At 47.7% G+C, this 24486-nt stretch overlaps 1 protein-coding gene across 1 annotated transcript in view; it reads left to right on the plus strand.

Annotated features, from left to right (window-relative positions):
* Nucleotides 1-7396: 7396 nt before the first annotated feature.
* LOC142584842 (uncharacterized) overlaps nt 7397-24486 on the plus strand; it is a 96020-nt gene continuing 78930 nt past the window's right edge. The window contains exon 1 of the mRNA XM_075695140.1: nt 7397-7786. The gene's annotated coding sequence lies outside the window, so the exon portion shown is untranslated. The remainder of the gene's footprint in view (nt 7787-24486) is intronic.

Below are 24486 nucleotides of genomic sequence, written 5' to 3' on the forward strand. Positions count from 1 at the left end.
GAATCAAGGATTCAGGAGCGGTAGGAGCATATAGATGATACAGATGATATAGATGATACTTAGGCGCGTCAAACTAATTTTCTAAATATTTCGTGACTAGTTAACGCTTCCTAGGTTCGTGAGCCTTTTCAACTTCACTTTCTGCTTCACTAAGATGTGTGATAAGATCGCGTGGCTCCATCAGGGTTAATGGCTGCATCGAGGGCAAAGAATTTAACGGAGTGATCTTTGTTGCACCACTACGGCAAGCGTATGGCTGACAATTCAGTAAGACCTTTAAAACGAGTAAAGAATGCTGGGAGTGGGCTAGTGGCTCAAGATGTACAGATCGGCTACCACATGCTAATACAAGTATCACGGTAACATTCTTGGAAACAATTTCGTGACTACTTTCTCTATTGATATCGCCACTTGGTGGCCGCAGCTTCTGCGGTAAACTACTTTGGTGCAGAAAACAAATAGTGTTAAATTTTTCTTTACCTTTACCTTGCGAGCTGACGTCTCAAACACTTCTGTAAGTCACATTCCGAAAACAGGCTCGTATCCCCGCCCGGCTTTATTCCACAGGCTTCATCCCGACACTTATGCCACTAGTTCTTGCAGGCAGTGCAATGACTTCGCTAGCCTAAACCATATGCTCTGGCGTTGCCCCTCGTTACAACGCACAGAACAAGTCAATGAGGACAAGTGGCTCTCCGCTATCAAGAGCCCCGATGCCGGGGCGTAACTATGGGCTGTCCGAGGGCCCCACGATGCGGCGATCGGGCATGGCCTGACTGTCCCAAAGTGGGAGCGGCCCGCAGCGCGCTGAGTCGCGTACCTCAGGAGCCCCATAAAGTTTTGCATCCATCCATCTTATTGTACTAGACAAGATGCTAATCATACATTACCGATGACATGATCCACATGACAATTAAAATCATTGCGTTTAGTGCTCCCGGGATATCGGGCAAAGTAAAGCTCGCTGAAATAAAAAAAAAGTACTAGTACTTTATTTTTTTTTATTATGCAATTATTTGAGAAGCCACTAACTGACCTTCGCACTTTAAGCTTTCGATGTCACACCCAGAACGGCAATGAAACCTCCTACGCGTTTCACATAGCTCCTTTAAACAGGTAGGAAACACGCGTTAGCAATTAGCATTCCGCCGAGACTTAACATGTCAATCTTTTCCAGAGCATCACCAACATGATGCCTCCCGTTCCTTCTCTAGCTTGTTCAAACTTGCTGCGTCATTCAATTGGCCCGGGACACAAGGAAAGCATGCATGTAACCTTGTCGAACGCCACTAATCACACTAATGGCTTCATTGTAAAGATAAGAAAACTCAGTGCGCAGTGTTTTGCGATCGGCGAAAATGTGGAATGCCACGCAGCGGCAACGGGGAATTTGTGGAGTTCCTCCATTCAACGTGTCCTCATCAAGAAAGAGCACGTTTGAGATGCTGCGCGTGGGAGATATATATGCTTGGGTGTCTCGTGAAACAAGAGGGCGAAAAAGGGTTCAGTAAGGAGGAAACCTGGGACAGCGATATGGCCTCAGCTTCCGAATAGAGACGGTACCAATACACGAGAGGAGTGGGCGGGCACGTGACCAAGGTAACACAGCGGTGTCCGTCGATTACACATCAACAAGCCCTAGCGTTCACCACGCTGCAGCTAGAACCTCGCTAGCCGTCACCATGTTGAACTCGCGCCCTGCAGTCAAGTTATCGTCGCAGCCATTCCTAGCAGCACCTATCCAGAGTCCTTCGCAAACATCGTATAGTTTGAAGATAAATTAGTAAATCATCAAGCCTTTTCAAGAGCCTTTCTCTCCGTGCGTAGTTTTCTTAAGTCATACGGATCAAAACACGATGGTAATTATGCCGGCATTAAGAACTTGATTCGTTATCCCGACACTAGGATCATCCATTGTGCATACTGGGGAACTGAATGTGTCGCGCACTAGTACGTGTCACAATGGTCCGGTCACAAAAGACGACAAAGGCACGCCCAGCATGCTGACGGTGCGCGAGCAGTGGAATCGGCGGAAGCAGGCTTCCGCCTGATCGAGCGGGCCTGACTAAAAATACAATTTGTGGTAACCGGGCACCAGTGTCTGTCTGATTTTTCTCCACCCACAAATTAGTGACCAGGAGGCGTTGTGATGTATTTGTGTTGAACGTCGTGGCTTGCCCAAGTGCAAGGAGAAGTCTTTCGGGAAAATCGGTAAGCTATCTTAGTAATGCGTTCCGTGATCTGGCGTTGGCGCTCGCGATCACAATATTTGCTGCCTGGTTTGAGTCAGTGAAGTTTACATCACTGTTCAAAGTCTTCTCTATAATGTTCACTCGCGCAAAAGGCAGACATACAGCGACAAAAAAGGCGAGGACGTTCTCCGTAAGTTTGCCTGAATTGACTAAGGCAAATGAAGGAACAGGTGCCGTTAAACATTAAAACTTTCATTACCACACAAAAGAAGTATACATTATGCAGGGTGTTTCAGCTAACTTTAACCAGAGTTTAAAAATATGCCGATGCACTCTAACACGGCGCGACCAAACGCACGTTGCTCACTTTTGTATATAGGGTGTCACGCTATTTTTGTATATTGTCTAATTAGATAATTAGTCAACATTAGTTAACCAACTTATGAAGCAACGAAGCTATGAAAAAAATTCCAATTAGAAAGTTGTAGAGTGGTTCGCAAAACGTCGGAATGAACAGGCTTCGTCTTTCACCTATTACAGGACCCCTCATCAGGTCTGGCCATTTTGAGCTGACAAGCGTAGAGCATGCACTGAGCGATAACGATCGTGTCTGCAAAGAATTACATCGCTACGCGCCGCGGAAAGAACTGAAATTTCAGACCGAACGCCGTTTTTCCTTCTCCTCGCGGCCGCCGCGCTCCTAACCCGACATGACGTACTCGTGTGCCTGCGCCTACGTAGTCGTGTCTGCGGTGTGACGTCGCTCATGGTGACACGTGACTTTGAGAATCATTCAAGACGTCTGTTATCTATACGATCTGGTGCTAGAATAGACGAGTTGAAGCTTAGAGAAATAATAAAACACACAAACGGAATGTCTGCGTGTTTTTCGTTTTACTTCGCACCGAAGCAAGAGAGATGTACTTCCCCTTTGTCTGCTTGTTCCCACGGTCGTGTGGTCACGTGCGTAGGTACCAAAACTGTGCCATTTTCTACCGTGTTCCAGCGCGTGATCATGCTCTGCGATCCACTTGTTCTGCCTCAGTATTCGCGTAGCACTGAATTATATTGCTAGTCATGTTCCCTTTCACACACATAACAGGCTTTAATTGAGGGGCTTTAGTGCACACAGCTGCGACGCCGTCAGTGGAAATGCGTAGCGCCGGAAAAAAAACAAGCGAGGAGAAATAATGAAGGCCGGGCCTGTGACATATGTATCACGCAGTCCTCGAGGTCTGGTATGGGAGAACGCAGGGAAGGAATTTCGCGTTCGAAGGCTAGACGGAGCGAGGGGAGAGAGCGTCTTGCTTGGCAGGGGAGCCCGCTTGCTGAAATCATGGGTTCGCGGCACCGAAATATTTCTATCTCGGCTATTAATGAACCGATTTGAAAAATATTTGTGGCAGAACGCTCCCTAGAGGACACGTAACAACTTCCAGCGTATAACCAAAATTTTTGATAGGGCCTGGTGAGGGGCCCTGTAAGTGTTTTTCAGCTTAGTGCGGACGCCTGCGGAATGAAAAAAAAAACATCGCGTCACATTCCCTCTTGCGCGTCGTGATTGCACTACTCTCACGTGTTCCGCCCACAAACAAACATAACATTTAGCCGGGTGTGCTACCACTGCGTCTGCTTATCGCTATCATGAACCGCCGCGAGGGAAGCACATCGCTGGCGTAAACAGCCAACACCTTCGTCAATGCTCTGTAGCCTTTTAAGCGGCAGCAACCCTGCTAGATGCTATGTTCATTTGTACGTGGACAGTTTGGGAGCGCTGCAGTCACGGAGCGCAAGCGAATATGTCACGTGGTATATTTTTTGGTATTTTGTGGGCATCCGCAGTAAGCTGGAAACACTAATGCTTTATAGATAGAAGGTAAGAAACTGTCTAATCGGACGTTTCGCAAAGCGCTCTACAACTTCCTTCTTGGAATTTTTTGCCTAAGTTCGTTGCTTCAGAAATCAGTTAATTGTCCTTGACTAATTATCTAATTCAGCAAAATACAAGAAAATGTGACACACTACATACAAATGTGAGCCACATGCACTTGGTCGCGTCGTCTGAAAGTGCGTCGGCATATTTTTAAACTCTGGCTAAAGTTAGCTGGAACACCCCACATAAGCTACCACTTTCAGCACTTTTTGTACAACATTGTAGCCCTAAGCTTTGGGTACTCGATATCCTACAGACGACGAAGCACAAAGCGAAATTTTCTCACAATAACAATGCCTCTGTGCCCAACGCCACAATTAGGCTGAAGAGAGTACCTAGCACTATTTGAGCATCCAGTTTATTTAGCACACGCTGACCAGTATGACAATCAGCGACTCATAAATTCTGTAATACATGAAAGAAAGAAAATTTCACAATATTATGCCAATTACTTATGAAAGCTTCGCTGAACATAGAGATTTGAATTGTATAAGGTTATGGCCCCAGGCCTCGTATAAAAGGACTAAACACTGCTTAACTGCCACTGTGGGCCGTTGGCTAGGATGTTCTACTTCTGAACAAAGGGTTACAAGGTCAATTCGAGACCACGGCGGCGGCTCTTAGAGGCCCACATGCCTAGAGAGAAAGATAGAGAGACAGGATGTATAGGAAGGCAGGGAGGTTCATCAGAGTTATTTCCAGTTGGCTACCCTGCGTGGGGCGAAGGAGTAGGGGAATAAAAAGAGAAAGCGAGTAGAAGGGGGAGAGACAGAGAGAGAGAGAGAGACGGGCACAAACAAATCACGTACGCTATAGAATGGTAGGGGGCGACGTTCTTGAAATCTATCGTGAGGGCCCGTAGACCAGAGGAATCTTAGTAGTGCGAGTAAGGCCTTCTGCACTGATGTTCTTTGGGAGCACTGACCTAGAGCTTTTTGTTATGATAGTGGACGACTGTCCAATTTGTCCAGCACTCTGCACATCGCTTGCCTCTCGGCACAATATAGCGCGGGCAGACACACATAATGTGTGCGAACGTCTCATCGCTGCTGCATGTGTCGCACGTGGGGCTGTTGGCCATTCCAATAAGGAAGACATAAGGGTTTGTAAATGCGGCGCATAGCCAAAGACGGTACAGCATGTCCTGTTCGCGTCGCGGTAACCTAGGCGGTAGATGCATAGGTATATCCGGAGACAACGAACGCAAACGACACATGGTGAAAATGTCCAAGTTCCACACGGGCAAAGTGCATTCACTGGACATCAATCGCAGCCCAGCCTCAGCGTCTGTTCGTGAAAGTGGAACCAAACACATTGACTACTTTCATGTGCAGATCGGGCGGCTTAGTCGGTGTGGTCATTCCCGCTGATTTTGCAATGTCCTGAAAGCCATTGAACGATTATGTTGTCTCCCTTGTCATGGCTGCTATTATATATATGTCGAATTTCTGAAGTCAGATGTTCATTGGGTCCGTGGTGCATTGGGCTTTGTATGCACTGAAGGGCTGCCTTGGAGTCCCTAAAAACCATGCGTAGGTGCACATTGAAGATCCTCCGGAGGTCATTCATATTCGAGAGCTCTCCACTAGAGTGTCCTTCACAGCTACTGTGTCGATTTACAACGTTATACGCAGCGAGAGCTATTTAGTTTTCATATTTCTGGCTCACCTTGTTTTTGTAGTTCCATCCATCAATATTGTAGAAGAGAACCTCACGAAATAAGTCGCTCATTATACCTGATGCTTTCGTGAATGATGCAGTATTCTTCTTCTTTTTTTTACTTTATGGCTTGTTGGCTTAAATACAGGCACTATATTCCGGCAGTAAAAAGCCTAGAACTTCGCCTGCGCCGTTTGATATTATTTTTTACTGTTACTCGGGTCACGGTGTTTCTCCACCGAAGACACTTTTCTTCGTGAAACAGTGTTGCGCTGAGTGCAACTCTCGTATTCGAAATTCATGCCACGAACTAATCGAGAAGAGGCAAGAACGTTTTGTGCGTACACTATTCATCTTCTCTGATTTTAATGCTTCATAACAAGTCATTCGTTGGTGTCGACAGTGTCTTTAGATTTCTTTTACAACTTAGCAGAACGCTTTATCGGTGTTTCACATGTGCAAAACAACATTTCAAGCATCTCGGACCATTTCCGAGTTGCACGGGAACAACTCACAACATGACATAAGATTCCCTCAGTACCGCTCATGCCAAAATATATCAATTACCGTATCGCACTTGACTAGTCACATGTCAATTTAGCTGGCTCTACAATGACCTACTTCCAACGCCTAAGTTTTTGAGGATTGTTTGTTTGAAAAATATTTTATTGCGTTTCTCTTTTTCTCTCTCTCTTTTATTTTCTTCCTTTTTTTTCTTTTTTGAAGGATAGTTCCACTCTGGACTGTTCGACTTCCGCCGGAAAAGAATAAGAAGTGCGGTGTATATGGTTCGGGTAAGCTCAGGTTAGGTTAGGTTATGCCCGCTGACATCGTAGTCGCGGGAGTCAGCAACACCAGCAGGCATGGTCGCCTGTCGGTTTTATGTGCATCCGTCACACGACACGTCAAAAACTGCCACCGTCCAATTAGCGGAGAGGAATCGTCGCGCCTGCTGCCACCAAGCATACGCGGACACCCGATGTCCGCGTGCGTTGTGAAGGGACTCGAAAAGGTGCGGATCCCAGCACCGCACCCGACAGGTAACTTTTGGGATGTAGCTCGAATACATAGTCTCGAACTTCCTTGACGCAACCTTGGGAGCCGTCTTGATGCGTGGACGTTTCGCGCTGTTTGCGGCGCTCCCCATCAGCTGCTTACACCGCGATGGCGAGGGTGAGGTAATATCGACTAGGGCTACGGTATACGCGGCTAATCTCTACGACTTCCCCGGAAGATTGTGTGGTCTACTGCGCCGCCGCGCGAACCAGCTGCTGACTGCGTAGGCCGAAACGCGTATGTAAACGATCGAAAAAACAATGCCCGGGAAGTTACGAAATAGCAATTGAAAGGGCGGAGAGCAAAGGTTGACCGACTCCCCCGCCGGATTGCCACCCCGCCGAACATCCTTCCCGTCAACCGCAGCAGCAGCAGCTCGTCGGTGCAGCGTGTTTTTTTCACTCGCCTCTGGAACGCGGCGGCAACATTCCGAAAGTCATTCCCGCCGCTTCGCGAGAGAGTGCGCGCGAGGAGACCTGTCCACCCGATGGAGGACAGCCCAACGGGTTTCGCGCGCTCGCCGGCCCCAGGCGCGTGTCTCCGTGCCGCGCGCACTTTCTCCTCGACGTAAGAGCCGTTTTGGTCCTCCTCGCAGCAGCACCACCGCCGCGGCGCCGTTATCTCGGCCAGCTGGCCAACCGGCCGCAGCCCTCTCCGCAGCCCCTTCTCCCCACCTCGCACCAGCTCTTGCCCAGAGAGTGGCGAAAGCCGCTGCTCCGTCGACCCCCAGTGAGCTTCACGAAGTGGCGAGCCGCGCGGCAAGACAGCTGCGCTTGCGAAGACGAGCGGAGTGTCACGCTCGGTCGAGTGTGCGGGGAGGACCGGTGTGGTGTGCGTGTGTGCCCGCGAGCGGTGGACTTCGTCGAGCGCTGCGAGCCGCCAGGATTTTGTTTTTTTGTTTTTGTTTCGACCCCTCCGCATACACCGACGTCGTCGAAAGCCTCTGGTGAGTATCATCTGCATCGATGCCGGTGCCTCGGTGAATTTTTGCTCCCATGCGACCGGCTGTAGTGTGACAGTTCGTAGTAGCGTGTCCATGGTGTGATGAGGGATGTAGAAAAAAAAAAAAAGCAGCTGAGTTAAGGCAGCTCGTCTGGCCTCACCCTGGGAGAAAGTAAGCAGCATAGGCTATCTACAAGCGACTCACGCGTGTGACCGATAAACCTACCCATCAGACGTCTACAACATGTTGAACATATCCCAAAGTTGCTGTAAGGTAAAAGACGTATGTCGCATTTCAAAAGCCGAGTTAGTGATCAACCAATTAAGAAGGGTGTGCTTTGGTGAGAAACCAACAAGTCCCTGTTATTCTTACTCAACTGCGCAACATGGAAGGCGGGAGAACTTGCCGCGCTGGCCTAACAGCCAGAAGTATGGTGTCCTAGGACGGTACTAAGTGACCGCTATGGTTAAGAAGAAACGCCTATTTGCTCTGCGGACGTCCGTACTTATCACGTGCCGACGTTCGTATATTCGTGTTCCCGTGAATGAACAAGCGTTGACAGCAATTGCCTGGACTGTGCTTACGCTTCGACACCGCCAGTGGTTAACACTTCCTTTACGTCACTCAATCGCACCAACTTTCCCTACAACTTTCCCTATAAGGTACACATGGTACGTGCTGAAATGCAGTTGCCATGCTCGTAGTACCAAACTGCTCCAGAGCTCATTATTAGTTAGAATAATAACCTATTGAATGTTAGCAGGGCAAAGATAAAGTGGGAAAGAAATGTCTTCGGCCTGTGTCACAAATGTAAAACGCCTGAAGCCCCCAATCGGCTTCGTTTTACTTCATCATCGCTCGTTGAATAAACGGGTTTGTATTTTTTTTTTTTTGCCTGTAACACGGGGCACCACACTATTAATTCAACAATTTACCATCAGAGGTTCTGGCAGATAGCACTTAAGAGCCATCTGTGAAGTACCACATAAGCTCACGATTTTGGGTTCCTTACCGCTGTACTAGCTGTTACAACTAATGCGCGAATGATATATATAAGCGGGACATCATTTTTTATTTCACCATTACATTTGGGCCAGCAAAGTGATGAAAAGGCAACTAATCCTCACGAAATAAAGAAAACACTGCGCTCTTGAAGGCGCGGTTCATACGCGCGCATGCTATTTTCACAGTTGCACGCGCGCGTGCCCTTAACTTGTTTATTAATTCATAACCGCCTGCCTGCAGGCATAACGGCGCGACCGACATCTCGTAACCTGTCAGTTTAGGGGGCCGTGTTAGGCGCACGCGTGACGGGCTCTCGAAGGCTGAGCGCAAGGACGCGCGCTGTGCCGGCAGCCGCTCCTCCGGCCGACGCGAAAAGGGGAGATTAAAAAAAAAAAAAAACATACACACACACACTCAATGCACTTCGGTACCCTTGGTAGCCGCCCGACCGATCGCGTCTAATGCCGAGTGTCCGAGCAGTGGGCCGTATCTCTCGTTGCGGTAGTTGCGCGCTCGGTAACGGTAAAACACTCGCGATTCGATTACGTGAGGGCGACGTGCGGGTGCAAATAACGCGTTACACAGCGCGCGAAGGCGTGTCACTTCATTAATCACTTATCCGCGTCGCCGGCCGCTGGGAGAAGTTCCGGCCCCCCGCTCCACTTTCGCTGTCGCTGGGCTCGTTTACACGGTCCCGCGCGTGTGTGCGTGCGTGCGTGCGAGCAGGATGTTTAGCCCGGCGCGGAGCAGCTTATCGGTGGGATTATGCCTCGCGCCACGCAAGGGTCGCTTAGCGTCATTCGACTCCACGAGAGTTACGCGAAACAGCCCGAGCTCGCGGAGGCAAAAGCGCCTGCGCTCTCGTCGTCCTCGGCGAACCAACCGGTATCGTCTGAGCCGCTTCGTTCATACCGCACAGGGGGTCGCAGGTGGAATGCCTTATCGCTAAGCGGCGGGATTCTAAAGAAGCCGCGCACACTGCTCGTCCATCCGGCGCCGCTCCGTGCTGGAAGAGGCGTGCACCGCGAGAAAAAAAAACGCTTCCAGCCGCTGTCGCTAAGGGGCATTTTTTTCAAGCGACGCCGGCTCGACGGTGGCTCTTCTGCTCGAGGAAAACCAGCCGCGCTATGGATGGAGAGGATCGCGTCGCTGGTTGGTGATCCATTATTATTGCTGCGCGAAGAAAAAAAAAAAGAAAGACACGAAGACGACGAACAAAGGAAGAACGACGCATCACCTGAGCGCGGCTAAATTTATTGCTACGCGCGTGGGCGCACGTCAAAGCGGAAGCACCGAGAGTCACGCAACGAGAGTCCGAAGCACGTATAGATCGGCCGTGATAGACCCACGTGACAGGAAGGGCTGTCCGCGTATCATCCGTGCGCACGAACTCCGATAAAGAAAGAAAGAAATGGCCGATTATTATGTGACCATTCTTTTCGTTTTACATTCTTTCTTTTTTTTTTCTTTGTGCTTCCTCATTTGCTGACAATGTTTACGCTGTCTCCAGTATCAGCCATGGACTTGCTGCGACGGGTAATAAAAATATGAATACAATCGAAAGCAAATAATTTTTACACAATGCGCCTTCTCGGCCTGTGTTCAGCAATACAAAAGAAAGCATGAGCGTTTCATAAGTACAGCCGCTGGTCGTTATTACGAGCGACCATTTCATCAGTGAAGCGAACTAGCCAGCGTCAAACCGCTTATACAAACGAACCGCGTTGTGCAGTCGAATCGACAGGGACCCTGTACGCGTGTTTCTTTTATTGTATTCTATTGCAAGAATTTAAAAAAGAAAACACGACGATTCGCAAGGGTATTCGTTTGTAAGAAATGTTTCTCACTGTCTGCTTAGTTTCGCTAGCACGTTCTCTATGACGATTACTCACCGGCTGCTTTTGTGCACAGCGCTCAGGGGTGTCAAACCTGGTTGATGAATGCAACAGCCCGGCAGCTGAAGTAGGCAAAGGATGCTGTTCGAATTAAAGAGCGCGCACTGTGCATTATATTTCAGTTACGTCTACTTACAAACGGCTCGTGATATACTACTACAGACCAGGAAACAGAACAACACGAGTTGTAGTGAAAATCCAAAGCCAAAGCAAGCTGTGAGTGGATAGCATAGTTAGGCGGGCTTCAACGACAGGCGCGCCCTTTAACCATAAGTGCCCCAGAAAACAAACAAACGTGCGCATTGTTTGATGCTTTCTTACTTGAAAGGTTTCAAATCATCCCCCGTTTATTTGGGGCCCGTACTTACAAGGTAGATTGTAAGCGCTGCTCGTAAGAACAGTTGCCGTTGAATCGGGATATCGAGCATTATAAAAGCAGAGGGGCCCAGCCATTAATTGATAAAGGACGCGTATATATTGAGATACAAATGAGAGAAAGGCAGGGAAGTTAACCAGAGTTAAAGCCTCCGGTTTGCTACCCTGCACTAGAGGAAGGGAAAGGGGAAGTAAAGACAGAAAAAGGAGAAAGGCGTGAAAAAAAAAAAGGGACGGGATCGTTACAGTCTTTATAAAAGGCCACTGCCACGTATAGGTACACAAAATGGTTAGCACAGTTGTTATAGGAACAGTCGCCATAGCGTGGCTCCACGCAATAAGGTATACTCGTGTGGACCATAACGCTACCTTCTTTGTAAGCTCGCGTGCCCGAAACAGCTGACCCATGCCCAACTCCAGCAGAATCCCTCTTGTATAAGTCAATATTCGTGGTATTGAGAACTGGTAACCTCATCGCTGGTTGGTTGCGGCAATTATTTTTCTTCGCATTCCAGCCGTTTTTCCAGTAACTTCTCGAACTTAAAGTCTCAAAGCTCTTAAATTTGTTTCGCTCTCAATACCTGAGTTGTACTGATCTCGACATTCGTTACCCGCCGTGAATATCTTAGTGACTTTCGCGTTGCGCCGCTAAGCCCGAGATCGGATCCCGGCCACGGCAGCTGCATTTCGATGGCGGCGAAATGCAAATACACCCCCCCCCCCCCCCTTCCGTGCACCGTGTATTAGGGGCACGTTAAAGAACCCCAGCCGGTCAAAACTAATCCGGGGTCTGTGTGGCCACTACGTCGTGCCTCATAATCAAATCGCGGTTATGCCACGTAATACCCCATAATATTATGTTTCTTAATTAGTTTAATTTCGACATTTGGTCTACCTTCTTCCTACGATTTTTGTTGCTGTTTTTTTTTTTTTTTCGCTCTGGTTCCACCTCATTTCCTCCTGCTCCGATTGCGGCATCGCTCGATTTGCCTTCAGCGCGCATTCTTCGTCGCTGTCACATTAGCCCCGCAAGGCGGGGCTGCTCCAGCGTCAAAGAATCAGGTTTGGCTGCCTCGCCCGGGTCGAGTTGGCTCGCGATTTCAGGGGGGGCGTGTGCAGGGTCATCCTCGGGGAGCGGCTAAACAGAAATGCCACGGCACACCTCCGCACCTCTCCTTGGCGACCGCGAACCTCGCTCGACTGTCGCACCCCACTAACTGTCAGTGCCATCGCGGCCACTGGCTTAAAAGGGGAGTTGGCGTAAACCGATAAAGTGCCATTTAGGAGTTGTGTTTTCGCTAACTTCCCGGTAGTAGGTTAATTACAAGAAGATAAAACGATTGCCGAAATTTCTTTCTTTTTCTTCTAACAGCACGGATACGTCAGCGTGACGTCGATTATTTGATGCAACCTTTCGCATTTGACGCGTTTGGTTCAGTAAATGTTGTCGAAACTTAGTGAGTTCAGTTTTGGGGCTCCGTTAGAACACAGTGTAGCACATGCTCACTGTTGAAAAATTGATTAGGCCTGAGCACACGCTCTTAAATCCCATGACACCATGACCAGCCTGTGCGGGAACTTTGAAGTGGCGTCGGCGTTGTCACCCGCCTGTCGTGTAAACTGCATTCTTTTTAAAATTTATTTTCCAGCGTATCAAGTCTCTTCTCGTAATACAGGGGGGGGGGGGGGGATGTCGTATATTAAAAGGATAACTTACTAGTACAGCTCAAGGAACACATCTTTCTTTAGAGTCGCTTTAACCATGGCAGGGCATTTAAAGCAAAATAGCTATATACACGTCTTTGGTAATGCGAAGCTGAATCCCCCCCTCCTAACGATCAAGTTCATTTTCCAGTCTTTTCGCGCCTTTTTCTTTATTCGCATTAAATGAAGCCGCGTCACTTTTGTCGATATAGGCAACTGACGAGGCGAATGTTAAGAAAACAATAATTAAAAAAATATCTGAGAAATTTGGGGGCCCATAGTGAAATTACCGTAAAGCGGTTAATCACTCCTCCTGTGGGCAATCATTGTTCTTGGGACAGCTATAGGTAAATTCTTTCTCACAAAGCGCCTTAAGGATACCTTATGAAATAATATATCAGTCGAGATTGATTAAGAAGCTCTCGTTAGGCGCGGTCCAGAAGCAACTATAACAATTTTGTTCTTTAAGCAGTTATGTCACCGGATCAGCCCGAGCAGGGGCGAGGAAATCAGAATCGTAAAGGTCTTGTTTCGCTCACATTAACCTGTAGTTTCACAACTTAGTCATTGAAAATGCAAATAAGTATAACTGAAGCTTTACGGGTCCTTGTGAGGAAAGTATAAAAATCGAGGTATTCTGTACGGCGCGTCCTATTAAGGACGCGCTCTCTGTGTTGTCGAAGGATGCTCTTTTCAGATGCCAGAATTCGTGTAGCGATGACCTCACGTTCATATTTACCTTTCTGGCATCTTGCCGTGCGCGTACGTGAGGCCTTTCTTTAGACGTGCAGCGTTTTTCGTCGAGTGGCTCGCGGCCGTTGGTGCTTCGTGCGGGGCTATATACAAACTTTGCGTCATTCGAATTTCTGCACGTAACCTTCGCGTTGCCTATAAATATTAGCCTGCTCAACTCTCCGCCCTTGGGTGTCTGCCGTCAGAGCCAGTGTAACGCTTCCGGTCTACTGGTCGTCGTCGCGACTGACTCGTGTGGCCGTATTGTCACATTCTTGCCACGAGGAAAAACCCGCAGTCGCCCATCGTCGTATCCGAAATGAAGGGTCCAGTCTGTCCGCTATTTAATGAACGGATCACGGTACATTCCAGGGTATCAGAGTGTCCCAAATCTACGACCCAGTGACTGCTCTTCGTGGCTGCTCTGTGAAATGTAAAGCATAACAACGTTTGCAAACATAATTTTTTTTTTCGGTAACGACAGTACATTGATGCGAACAATTGCTTCTTTTTTTCCTCTCCTCTTTCATATGAACTATCGTGCGTAATTGTTCTTTAGCTCCCGCAAGCAAGCGATAACACAAATGTAGCGAGATCATTTGCAAAACTTAAATTCTCAAATTGTCCCCGATAGTTCAGTTATGTGATTGTATCATGCTTATAGGATTTTCTTAGCAAGCTGCAGTCACACGCAGTTCAGACTCTTAGCGTATTAGCCAAAAACCATTCCACTTTGTGAAGATGGAATGGCAGCGAAAGCTGACGACAGTCAAAGCTGTCAAACGAAAAGCAAAGTGCTTTCGTTGCCATTCCATTTCTTCACAGAGTGGACTGGTTGTCATTTGTTTTTTCGGCATCGCGGGAACGTTCTTCGTCGGTGGTGGTGTCGCGCCGGCGCCATTTGTATTCTCGTTGCTGTTCCTCCGGCGCTCCTCGTACGCATGTTGTACTTCAGGTATACGAACTGTACGTGACCTCCCCATCGATAACGCAGTTGTTTCTAGCGCCGATACCGCTCCTGCTTATATACTGCGATAACCTTGACATCACGCTATATTTCACGGCGCGCGTTCTAATCTGTTCGCCTTTTGACATCTGCGCCGCCGCACTGCATCCGTACGTGATCAAGCACAAATCAACCAATGAAACCCATTGTGTATGGGTTTGTTAGAAATCGCTAAGTCCGTTTCTGTTGTCGGACGCCGAAAAAAATACGGAAGGTTAGTCATGTACAGCTTTTGCTGTAAAAAAAATAATTAGAAAAATGTCAGGACGTGAGACAATCAGCTGCGCAATCACTTCTCAAACAAATGCCTCTTGTTGCGATCGCAGGAAAATTTTTACTCACCGGGGCAGTTTCATTAGCCACGGGTCACGTTTCATCGACGATGCAAGTAACCACGTTGTAATGACTGGATTCCACCTTAAAGATGAATGCTGAAAAAAAAAAAACACGGAATTTTTTTATGCAAAGAAAGCTTGCTTTCCAGGAAGGCCAGTTGATTTTCTTTGTATGATTCCACTACATACTTCGCAGATTACCATGTGACGCCATGACAGAGTGCGTAAAGCGACCATACAGACAATATTTCTTTTTTCCCTCATCTTTCGCACCCCTTTCTTCTTATCCCTCTGCAGGGTAGCTAGCAGGAGATATCTTCTGGTTAGCCTGCCTGCCTTTCCTTTGCATCTCTCTCTCTCTCTTCCTCTCTCTCATTGATGATAAAGTTTTACTAAGTAATCAAACGAGAGAAGGAAACCTAACTTTTGGCTAGTCCTAACACACTCCCATTTTAAGCGCAAGCTTCTTTTGTGTCGTACTCTATGGCAGAAACAAAACAGAAAGATGTGAGCCTTGACCAGGTCAGTTCACCTGCATCCTTCACTTAAGTGAGTGACTTCTTGCTTCGCCTTCTCTCTCTCTCTCTCTGTTCATCACGGCCGCTTCAGACGGGCTTCGTCGTTGACCACCCAAGTACTCAGCTAGCGATAATCGCAGCAGCCAACTGCCTCACGAGGAGAAGCCTTTCACCACGACTCAAGCAAGTGACGTGGGAAGCAAAGGCCACTTTCTTTCTTCAAGAGTGCACCGACCGCGTGTCATACGCGCACATGCGGGAAGCGCAAGTTTTTTCATTCTGCTCACTGCACCGCTGTTTTCCACGGCCCGAAATTGCTCGTAGGTGTTTCCTCCGCCTGTCCCGTGCACTACAAGACTGCTAACCTGTTTCTGCGTATGCAGTTCTAAACCGCAGCAAGGGTTGTTGTCGTTGTTGTTATTGCTGTTTTGATTTTTTTTTTTGTTATTTCTTACGAAGCTGGGGCCCACCGATTACGTTACAGCCTTACTTACAGAGCTAGTTGCGCTAACCAGAACCGTAGCCATGCATTCCTTTAGTTACCGCTCGTGCGCTCTATGAACAGAAATTTTAATGCGAAGCGTTCTTTTCCAAAGTCACGTTTTTGCCGGTGGGTGGCGTATCTGGCCGTTTTGGCGGGCATATATTGCGGTGATGGTGCAATCTAAAGTTATGTACAGCAGGGGCGGCCGGGTGCATGCCACTTGGTTTTAGTTTGGTTTCAATGTGATATACCTTGCCGGCGGAAATATTCTTTCTCTGCTGTTATAAAAAGAAACACTACACCATATAATCTCCTAAATAGTCATTCCCTACGCCACAGTTACATTATTCCCACAACCGTTCTCTACAAATCATGAATGCTTCGCATTGCGTAGACATCAAGTACACTTGAGTCTACCAATTTTTTTCCGCTTCGCTTCGGCAACTCGCTGCCTTTATTGATGTATCCATGTTGAAAAGAGCAGGAACTCAAGCCTGCGTTATCTTAAGTGCTTCAGGATATAGAGGTGGTCAGGCACGTCGTTAATCTTAAGACAGGGAGGGCAAGGCGTTCTGGACAGTCGGGAGTTTTGTAAATAAGGCACCCAGACGTGCTCGGGCACCCAAAGCCCCACGCTCTGCTTGTGTTTCTGTGTACTCATTTTGTGTTTATTTTATACGGCCAGTGGTTCGCGTCCCCTTACTTTTGTTGCGAAAAACCTAAAACTCGCTGCCGTTGACGTTCTGTTTGCGTTTCGCAGCGAAACCGTTTGTGCAACTAAAAGCGGTCGAAAACTTTATGCGTATCCTTCCTCAGCGTTCCGTTAAAACGAAATGCTGCACCTAGATTAAAGTGCGGATGAAATTGGGAGCATGGTCTAAATTGAAGATTGCGGATGAATTAGGGGTGAAATTATAATTGCTAGATCCTCGTTAACTCCTTGTTTGGAGGCGTTATACAAAATGCGTAGAAATTTTGGCCGGTGCTTTATATATGTGGAAAACAAATATGGCAGCGAGTTTATTTTTGTAGGGGACAGGGGGATCATGCAATGAGGGCGACGCTCTGCGAAAACTTAAGGTTTCTTGGCTAATTAGGTGCTTTCGTATCTAATTGATAAGCACTCAATTTCTGTGGCCGTTATACAAAGTGCACCTTGTTCACACGGTAGCCTGGGAGAACTATTCAGGTGGCATTAAACGTGCATAAGGACGGTAGGTGGAGGGGGGTCGTGCTATTTGCGATGTACGATTAAAGCTGTACAAAAGTTCGACGGCATCAGAAGCGTGTTTTACGAACCGCGTAAAAAGTTTGGTCAGCGTCCTAGAAGCACAGAAATTGGTGCCGAGTTTACATTAACGAAAGAACAAGGAGGATGCTATATGGGATCTGGCGCGAAGCGTCAGACAATGAAGACCTTGGCAACAATTTGCCTTTGCGAGTGCTCGAAATTGTTATGTGTCACTTACACAGAATGTTTTCCAGTATCCTGAGAATACTGAGGGTGGCATATGTATTTAACATTTATTGGAAATGAGAGACACGTTAGGCGTGACGTGGGGCCGAAGTTTAAGGTTGGTTGGTTTCTTAAGGGATCTTCACGTAATTATAAACACTTATCCATCTTTCCACGTGTTATGCTGACGTCGTAGAACGGTTTCCTAAGTGTCGTCGGAGAACTAAATGTAGTACCTAGAATATGGTGCCTCACTTACCGAAACGCACCATAGAGTGGTTTTTCCTGTGTTCTCACAAAAACGAATGTGGTACTACCTAGCTTCCCAGAAGTGAATTACTTATTCAAGACAAGGTATTCTAGAGACGTTTTACGAACCGCGTCTTAAGTTCACCGTAATTGTAGAACTATATCTGACAATGAATTCACACTTGCTGAAGGTTGGGGCTACGCTACAGCTGATGTGTGGGCGCCGATTTTAGCTTGTGGGTTCATCACGGCTTTTGGGATAAATAACCTACGCAAGCGCGGCCAAGTAATGCATATGGGCGTTGTGCGCAAATTTTGCCGGCACGTTCCAAGAGCACTGAAGCTGGCATTGAGTTATTTTTTTTTTACTGGAAATGGGAAAGGGCAGCAGATAGGGGAGGTCATTCTTGAGGAGGTCTAGGGGTGTTGGGCTGAAAATGTCACGTAAACTTAAAAGAGCGCAAGGAAGCATACGGACAAGATTGCACAACATCGTGTCCTTATTGCGCTATGTTATTTTACTCTGTATCATGAACCAGCTAGCGCAGCAGCAAGCATTGTTATGAAAGTTTAACGCTTGAGGATTAATTACGCACTTTGCATCATCTTGCTATATTCTCATTACTTCCCTCTTCGCACCCAAGCAAACTCCTTCAGTAAGTAATAATAACATCTAGTAGCTGTCTGTTACCTTCAGTATAGCGAAATTCCGGCAGAACCCATTACTCGCCGAATGTCAACGTTAACGCGATTAGCATTAAAGAAATCTAGCGACAAACCCTATTGTCAAGGCAGAGGTGCTTCGTGTATGAGGTGTGCATGTAACCGGGTTCCTCTCTCGCGTTTTTTTTTTCTGGACACGCTGCGCCATCTAGCGCCGCCGCCGCGAATTCCACGCGCGGCGCGTCTTTATCGCGCGGGTTTGAATTGCCCAATAGCAGATCAATTTTAAATGATCTTTTGTCATTCAAGAGCGGCACATGCCCAGTGACCAACTTTGCCCGATGGTTGGTTTCGAGCCGGATTCACTCAGCACAACAGCGCAATGATGCTCATTCAACCATGGGCTACGCAGGGACCCATAGTGGTAGGAAAGGATTAGAGGCACAGACAGACAGACAGACAGACAGACAGACAGACACTGATAAGTGCGTGGATTATCCTAAGAATGCTAATCGCATTAAAACATATGACGAACGTGACCAGATTTGATAATCCCTGAGCCGCTGATGACCGCTCGAGGATGAAACTCTCCTTGTTCGCTTCGTTGGTGCAAAGGAGCGGGCTCCCTTCGCTGAGAATAAATAATTTCCCAAAAAGTTAATCGCGTAAGCGCGTTATTGGGATATTTATTATTCATTCATTTATTTATTTATTGGATACTGTGAGCCTTAACAGGCTCTTACAGCAGGGAAGAATAAGTACCTAGGCATAATTGCCAATAGAATATAAGAATACACATCAAGAATAGTTATCACGCTTCGTCACTGTGTTTTATGCGACAAAGCTGTTTGCATATTTCGCTAAAAGAAAAAGGGAAATTTCAATTTACATGACTCAGTGATACACGCATACAAAACTAACCATGTAGGAACGAATTTAGTGATTGTCCTGTTCAGCAACACTGGAGACGAGTTACAACAAATGATTGAGGACCTTGTGTAACAGTGTAGGATTGAAGACTAATATGCTGAAGACAAAGATAATTATCAACAGCCAGGCAAGGGAACAAGAGTTGAAGATCGCCAGTCAGCCTCTAGAGTCTGTACAGGAGTACGTTTACCTAGGTCAATTACTCCAGGGGAGCCTGATCGTGAGAAGGAAATTAACAGATGAATAAAAATGGGCTGGAGTGCATATGGCAGACGTTGTCAGATCTTTACTGGAAGTTTACCACTATCATTGAAAAGAAAGGTGTACAATCAATGCATTTTACAGGTGCAGACATATGAGGCAGAAACTTCGAGATTGACAGAGAAGCTCGAAAACAAGTTAAGGGCCGCGCAAAGAGCGATAAAACAAAGAATGTTTGGCCCAACGTTAAGAGACGAGAAGACAGTGGTGTGGATCAGAGAGCAAACGGTTATAGCCGATATTCTAATTGACATTAAGAGAAAAAAAAACATGGAGCTTGGCAGGCCTTGTAAGGCGTTGGTTAGATAAGCGGTGGACCATTAGGGTTACCGAATGGGGGCCAAGAGAAGGGAAGCGCAGTCGAGGATGACAGAAGTCTAGTTGGGGTGATGAAATGAGGAAATTCGCAGACGTAAGTTGGAATTCGTTGGCGCAGGGCAGGCGTAATCGGAGATCGCGGGGAACAGGCTTTCGTCCTGCAGTGGACACAAAATAAGTTGATGATGAAGGCGATGACTGTCGATGCAAGCGAGATTCCATTCAGATGACGACGCCTTCGGCAGGAACGAATGCTAGTAAGTGTTGGTAAAGGAAATCGTTGGTAAATAGGAAATTTGCATCGGCAGGTTGGAATCGGCTTGTGGTGGTGGTGGTGTGGCGGAGGTTGTAGGAACTGGCGGGTTTAGCCTGGCTGTCAAGGCCGGTAATTTCTCATGCCCGGAAGCAGCTAGCGCAAGTCAGGGTAATTTGGAAATCGCTGGGAGGGGCCTTCGTCCTGCAGTGAAAATAAAAATAGGATTATGATTACCTTCTTGATGATGACGATCATGATGATGATGATCATGATGATGATGAATGACTGTATATCAAAAGACAAAGAGTTTCCTGACTCGTTCTACAAATTTTGAAGTTACGTGCTTGAACTGTTAAAAAATTCGCAGTAATGATACTAGCGTATTATTAAATTGAGGCACTAATATTTTCACGCGTTTAGGACAACCGCGAACGATGTTCCTTTCTTTTTCGCACGTGCCACCACCTAAATAATCTTCAGCTTACGCGAAAGTACGCTTATATTGCGTTCTATCCACTTCTAAAGGCATTAAACCCCTCAGTTTCGAATGCCGTTCCGTTCTCAGGTGAAGCGGGAAGAGATTCCCGAAGATTATGCGCACGTGACCGGTCGCTGCCACGGTGTAACAGCGTGCGCTCTCGCGCACTCAGAACGCACTAGGTCACCGGCTAAGACAGATTGCCCCCCGACTAAGTGACGGGGCCGCCTTCGCTGACGGCGGCCTACGTGGATTCGCGGCGGCTCAGCGGTTCTCGCGTGACGCTGCAAATCGAATGCGCGTGCGACGGCTCGCGCTAGCGATAAGCTGTGCGACGAAGCCGAGCTATCAGCGACCACCGAGCACGCGATGTCGATTTGCGCCGTCACGCGAAACCATTTGCCGGCGTTAACGCGCGCTGACCACCGCTGACACGACGCCGGCGCTGTGGCGTTTGTACACGCTTCCGCGAGGCCACCGGGTCGGCCCGCGAGCGGGCCACGTCCATCATTCAAAGTGTGCGTTCGAGCTGGAGTAGCGCGATCCGGCACTACGCTGTCACTGCGCGAATATGGGAAACTTCGAGTTTCTTTTTTATCTTAATCTTCTTCTTTTTTTTTTTTACTTTCTGTCTGACTGACTGGTTCCCTTTGGAAATGCGTGAGAAGGATGGCGGTGACTGAATTCGACGGACTCCGCAACACCTCTCGCTCACATTCCTACATATCCTCGCTTTTTTTTTTTCCTCCCCCTATATATAATCGGAGTTCGTCGTTCAAGTTTAACGACGTCCGGAATAGCGGGAGCAGACAGCCACGAGCGACCGCGCTTCGTCTTTGTCTTCGGCGAAGCCCGTTAGTAGACAGACACTGGCGTCACCGATTATAAGTATAATAAGGCTCGCGCCGCCAACTTGTAGAACACGAGAAGGGGTCCGAGACTTGAAATGGGGTTCCCTGCTCAGGACCACCGTGTTCCGCGTCAACGCCTCCGTGTCACCGTATTCGTCACCCCATTACCATTCTTGAACCCGTATGATCACTTTTATTATTCCACGGTCCCAAAGTACGCCGTCTTAGGCCCATATATATGCTCACTTATCTCTTGCTTCGTTATCTCCAGTCCTAGCTCCTGATTGTTTCCATCATAGTGAATGAACAATTGCAAGTAATATGGCGTCGCCCGTGCCAACAGCTCGCTTCTTGCGCGTTCGACGATGCAAGGCCGGAAACGCCGGCAAGGACGGAGGCAAGGACTGCGAATACATGACTTGGATGCACTGCTCCACAAACATTTTACATTTTAGAATGAGCCAAGAGCTTCTTCTCTTTGTGTGTTCGGATCTTACCTTACTTGATTTTTTTTTTTTGTCATTCAACACCAACATCATTCAATGCCATTCGCGGGCCTTCCCTTTCAAGTTTGGCAAGAGTTCGCTGCCTCTTAAGCTCCCTTCGCCTCTTCGTCTGCCAAGTTCGCCGAGCCACGTTCCGAAACGAACGACGCATCAAGGCCGGCCGTGCGCTCGGTTTCTCCGGCGTGCTTCCGGCCCAGTGGCCACCACCTGGGATCGCAGTCTATAAGACCTTCTGCAGTCTGGAATTGAGCAACAGGCGGTGGAGCTATAGAGTCCGGATGCGGACGACACGGAGATGCGTTCCGTGCCGGCGCCTCGTATACACTCTAAGAACAGTTTGCACCCTTTGGCTTGCCCCTTCTGCCACACAAAAATAATCGTCATCTGCCTTGATGCGTTTCCTTTCTTTATCGCTGCAAGCCCGGAACTTTCCAGCGTTATCAGAAGGGGCACTCCAAAGGGTGTAAACTGTTCTATGCTGATAACGCGCGTGCCATTCGTTACTGGAAAGTTCTGGGCTCGCAGCGATAAAGAAAGGAAACGCGTCAAGGCACGTGACGATTATTTTTGTGTGGCAGAAGGGGCAAGCCAAAGGGTGTAAACTGTTCTTAGAGTGTAGACTCAAGCAAAATTACACCCTTTGGGTCGTATCTCGCCACGTAGCAATAGCCGTCATCTGTCTTGTCCGCATTTCCTTCCTTTAACGCTGCGAGCATGGTACTTCCCAGTAACGAACGGCATGCGCGTTATCAGCATGACAGAGCGTTCTCGACAGTAAAGTAATGAGCGCAGCGTTTTCAAGAAAGGAAATGCGAGGAAGACAGACAACGATTATTATTTTGTGGCAAATATACACCCCCAAAGGGTTTAAACTTAGAGTGTGTTGTGTCCACTGTAAAACATGTTTACACCCTTGGGGGTGTATATCGGTCACACAACGATAATCGTCATCTGCCTTCTTGCGTTTCCTTTCTTGAAAACGCCGCGCCCGCTACTTTCCTGTCAGCAATGCTACGTCATCGAGGGTGATATGTGCATGTTTGCCTGCGCGCTGACACCATGCTTGCTAATTTAGTTAATAAGCGAATGTTTACAAGCTTATACGCCCGACAAAGCTACTATCCTTACTTGATATGGCTGTCTACTAATTTGCTATCGCGATCAATGGTTCTTCTTTCGGGCGAAACTGCGACTTTTTTTCATACCTCGTTCTTGACATACCGTGTCATAGCCTGTGTATTTTCACATTCAAAAGTAATAGGCGAATACACGCAAAGGGCCTCGAGCGGCCAGTCGCGCGGCAATTTTGCGTGCATTTGCGGACTTCTTTCCCGCTGGGTAAAAGACTTTTATGTAGCACGTATTGAGCAACAGAAAGCTGTATCGGGAGTTTTTCATGTCACTCTACAATTTTTTCACCGACACTCTTCATCTTCTTACTATATCTAAGATGAAGATGAAATAATTAAGACTAGTTATCTAATTAGGTGGAATGAAAAAAAAATAGTTTGAGGACCTCCAAGCAACCGCAAACAACACTACCTTTGTTCTGTCCAGCTACGTGGAATTTGCATATTTTTAAACTCTGGCTAAAGTTAGCTGGGACACCCTGTGTATGCAGAGGGCGCGTTCGTACCCTGTAGGACTTCAATGAAGTAGACGGCCAAACCTGGAGCGGCTTCAGTTTCACTGTTTGAAAGAAACAGTAGAAGGTCAGTGGTGCTTCCGTACGCAGATGTTTTGTTGGGACAAGGAGGTGCTCGGTTATTCGCCTTGAACGCTATAACACAGACACTATCCCCTATGGCATGCCATTCAGACCCTCCATAGTTCCAAGGTGTGTCAATATGTGTCCCTTAACCCTTCAAGCTTACAGTTTCTAAAGATTTCGATGAAAGTGCAGAAGAAAAACAAATGAAGAAAGGAGGCAGAAGGTCGTTTTAGCCATTCGTTGAGATTCCGCAAACTCTACAACACGATCGTAAAGCAAACAACGCGCTCCAGAGTCTTCAATTTTTGGCTTCAAATATACTGGCGTTCCAGATTGCAGGCTGGTAGTGTGGTTTCAAGCGTCCGCAATCACAGGCAAGGGACGCATCGAAAGCACTTGTTATGCGAAGCGTGGAGGAGTCGCCACGCGGGGAGCGGGAATTATTTATCGCTGCGCAAACACCGGCGCGTGCCAGCAGGAGCTCGTCATCTGCTGCATAAGGTGCGCGCGTAAATTGGCAGCGCTTTTCCTTGGAGAGCCTCGTTTCGCCTTCTCGTTTTTTTCTGTTATTTATTTTTCATTTCTCGTTGATCATAGTCCAGTGCTTCGCATTACGCTTTTCTATGCGTGATATTTCTGTACAAAGTCATTTTCTTTCTTCCCCTTCTTCCTTCGCTTCCAACACGTCCTCTCCTTTCTGTTTCTTTCTTTTTTTGCCTGCCGTTCAGAGGCGGGAATGGCTCGAAGGGGCAGTGTCAGGTGCCCGCAGGCTGTCGAGAAGCAACAGCGGTCTCCGTGGACGTCGGTTGTTCCCCGTTATATCCACTATTAAACGGGCACGCGCACGCAGGGACGGCGCAGGCGCCGGAGGCGACGTTCACGAGGGAAAGATGAAATACAATAACAAGAAGGGACAGCACTTTTCTTTCTCCCTCTCTTTCTTTTCGGTCAGGGCGACGGGATCGAGCGA

The sequence above is a fragment of the Dermacentor variabilis genome, chromosome 6 (assembly GCF_050947875.1).
Source record: "Dermacentor variabilis isolate Ectoservices chromosome 6, ASM5094787v1, whole genome shotgun sequence".
Classification (NCBI taxonomy): Eukaryota; Metazoa; Arthropoda; class Arachnida; order Ixodida; family Ixodidae; genus Dermacentor; species Dermacentor variabilis.